Genomic DNA, 3,654 nt, shown 5'->3' on the forward strand with positions numbered 1-3,654 from the left:
CCGGCCTCTTTTTTTTTTAACAGTGTTTGCAAATACAAACCAGCTGAAGCTTCACAGAAGAGGTTACTAGGATACTATGGAAATGCTATTAGGAACAGATGAATTGAGTTTCAGAATGCGACAATGGCTCTAATCCTATGATGTCCGCTCCTGGACTCTGAGTGCTGTACCCAGAAGGCCTGAAGAGGCAGGTGTCTGCTCAGCAAAACCTAGTTACCGAGAAAGGCAGCTGTGGGTCTGGTGGCTGTTGGAGGAGTCGGGGGCCATGCCCGGGGCGGATGCTGGTACATAAGTGTTCAGAGGAGTTCAAGGGACAGGGTAGCCGACACACTGGCACATGGAGGGGCCTATGGCCCATATCAGTACAAATTTGGGGGTGGGTGGGTTGAAAGATGGCCCTCAGGCTGGAGAAACAAGTGCAAAGGGCCAAGGGAAGTGGTACCCCAAGAGCCTTAGGAAATAGCCTCAAGGTGGGAGGCACCCCCAGAATATTGTTTCTCCATGAAAGTGTCAGAACCCCTAAATACCCCTCCAAAAAAATTCAGAAAGAAATGCATGCCGTAGAGGGCAGGTTCTCACACCCTCTCTCACCCGTGGGCTTCCTTCTGGTGGCTGCAAGTTCACTGCAGCTGGGTCTGAGACGCACCAGGCTTGTGGGTGGGGGTGGAGGTACGTGTGTAGGGGAGGGGGAACCAGTAAGGTGAGGAAGGCCTGGAGAAAACTGCCATTTCACAAAATAACCAATCTGTTGGCACAGCCGTTACCAGTGTTTTCCTAGATAATTCCTGTCATCTTTTTTATCTTTCTGCAATTTTCTGTAGAACATTCCAGAGGAACGACCCCCCTCCCTTAAAAACAACAACAACACATGGAGGTGCACCTTTAAACACAGGCATGATCTTTGAAGCTGCGGCAGAAGAACGGAACGTGGAAAGGTGACCTGTCCAGTCGGTACATCACAGAAAGAGGGCCCTCATCCTGGGTCATGTCATCGCAGCTATTTTGATGCGCTAACTACCTTTGCGGTGGCACCCGCCTCGTTAACAGCCCGGCTAGAGCACAACGTTACAGGCCTGGCAGAGCCTGGTTCCGAAAGGAGTCCGATCAAAACCGCGCATGCATCTGGGAAAACGCATTCAGCAACCTTCTTGGAGAAGTGCATCTCCAGCCATCCCAGCTATGAAAGCGACAGTGTGACCCAGGCTGGGACCTGACTGGCCAGGGTGGAGAACCTGTGCCCGGGCATGAGTGCCCGCGTGGGTGTTGGTGGCTCAGGGAGGGAAGACTGCGGGCCCTCACCAATCTTATTTTCAAACCTCTTTCCAAGAGCCATGCAAACTCCCTTCTGGGGCAGGGTTTGGAAGCCCCTCCATCAGGGTCCTGGGCAGGGTGCTGCCCAGCCGGAGCCCTGCCGAGCATGTCCCAGGGCAGACCTCCGCGAGTGTCCTGGGCGAGCAGGGCTGTACCTTTGGGCTTACGGTGACTTTGTGCAAATGTGAGGCAGCGCAGGCAAGCCGGCGCCGTATTTATAGAGATGAACGGACGATTCCGTGCCTGCCTTCACATCCCCTTCTCCCTCCCGCAAACCGCGGCACATCTGCCGAGCCGCCGAGCAGGCAGCCGCCTGCCGTCTGAGGAGCCAGCCGCGGTAATGGCCTGCCTCCTCCGGCGGGGCTCCCCGCGCAAGCGGCTCTCCTCCCCAATCGCAAAATCTGCGCCTCTAACGACGGAACAAATCCTCCCAGCCCTGGTGGAGGGCCTGCGCGGAGGATCCTCCCATCTATTAAACAGATGGCAGCTACGATTGTAAACATATTTGCTTCATATTGAATAGATAGTTTCTGGCATAATACTAATTAACAAATTAAATGACTGACTTTCTACATCACATTAGAGTGGAAACCGCTCTGGAAGTTTCTCTTCGGCACTTATTTACTTTGACAATTGCGCACAGTGAAAAACTGCTCGCTGCCTTTCCCCGGTTCCATTATGCACGGAGTGGTTTGTTTGTTATTTTTCTTCTTTCTCCCTCTTCTTGAAACTCCATATTTTATTATAATTCATTTGGCTTTCATTACAGTCAGTCTTTATACAGTGTCTGCGCTCCATCGGGCTCCGAGGGCGGTGCGCTCCGTGGGCCCCTGAGCTGCTGCCATGGAGGTGCCGCCTCGGCTGGTCGGCTGGTCGGAGCGCTGCACTCTCCTGGCCTGGTGTCTTGTCAGGGACTCCGGGCTGCAGGGAATGTTTCTATTGAGCTGGCTTAAAGGGACAAAGCGCCTTGCTGCCAGACAGCTTCCTCCCGGAGACAGGGGGCTCTGTCCACACTGATTAGCCCACTGCTGCACAGAGTCCATGAGAGTCTTCAAAGTCTGGGCTAATTCGCCCTCCACGCCCGCCCCGGCCCCTCATCCATCACTCAGCGGCAGACTCATCCCTGCTCCTACAGCGGAGGACAGGCTGTGGTTGTCATCGGAGAGTCCCCCGTGTGCGCCCGTGTGGCGAGGCACTGGGTCCTTCAGCAACCCTGTGAACCACACAGGCTTACTGCAGAGAGACTGGAGTAGAAAACCAGCCCATGAAGGAGTGGAGTAAATGGTCCAGAATCACCCTTATGCCCTGAAGCTCATCTATTTGGGGGGGCCTGGGGGGGAGTGAGTTTCGGAAAGGGCTTCCCAGGCAATCAGGCCCTTCCCGTGCTTGGCATGCCTGGCACAACACTGCTCTCTTTCTCTCCTTTTATTTTTATTTTCATTCTTGCTTAATTGCAAAACAAGTACATCCTATTCTGAAAGCAATTTTGAAATGGCCCATCTAAGACCTCCATGGCCTTCTGTGGGTAAAATATAGGATGGAGACAGTGAGCCGGGTGGAAGCTAAGCAATTGGGCCAAACAGGACCCCGGAGGCATTCTTCAGTTCCTTCCGGTGTTTGGTGGACTTAGCAAAGATTGCCAAACCAATAAAATGCCCTCGAGGGTGAACAGTGGTACTCTCTCCCAGGAAACAAGCACGTTGTGCCCAAAACGAGTTACTTATAGGACTGACCGTGTGGCTGCAGCTTGAACCTGGAGAGCTCTTGCTGGGAAGTGGAGCACACAGGAGAGAAAATAGCAGCTGTCTTCTGGAGGAAGTGCCAGCCAGCAGAAACCACCGGCCGTGTGGGCACAAGAGGACATGGTCAGGAGCTGCTGTGAAATCACTCAAACAGGAACTTGGCCTCGGTGGTATCCGGGCCGCACTTCACAGAGGGACACACAAAATCCCGGTGAATGCCTGCCCATCCGCTGTGCCAGGGAACCCTACCCCGTGCCCATTCCCATTTTGTTTTGTGTTCCAGCCACAGTTTTCCGCACTGGGGATGTTCTCCCCGAGGTCTGCTACCAGCCGGGCATGTGATGCGAGCCAGTGTATTGGCTTGGGGCCTGCAGAAGGCCCGCGTCCCGGGGCTGGTGCACCTCTGGTGCTTCGAGACCTGCATCTGCAGGAAACATCCGAAAGCCCCTACCTGTGAAAGTATCACTGAGCTCTTTACACCATATTTTTGGCCCCTCTCTCCAGGGATAAACAGTTTGAGGAGACTCTCCTTGGATGTGAGAATCACCGTCAACACCAGGCTTGGTCATATGCGGGAAGGAAGATTCTCTCTCTCTCTCTC

The sequence above is a fragment of the Echinops telfairi genome, unplaced genomic scaffold, assembly GCF_000313985.2.
Source record: "Echinops telfairi isolate 266 unplaced genomic scaffold, ASM31398v2 ScPeMD7_7400;HRSCAF=8409, whole genome shotgun sequence".
NCBI lineage: Eukaryota > Metazoa > Chordata > Mammalia > Afrosoricida > Tenrecidae > Echinops > Echinops telfairi.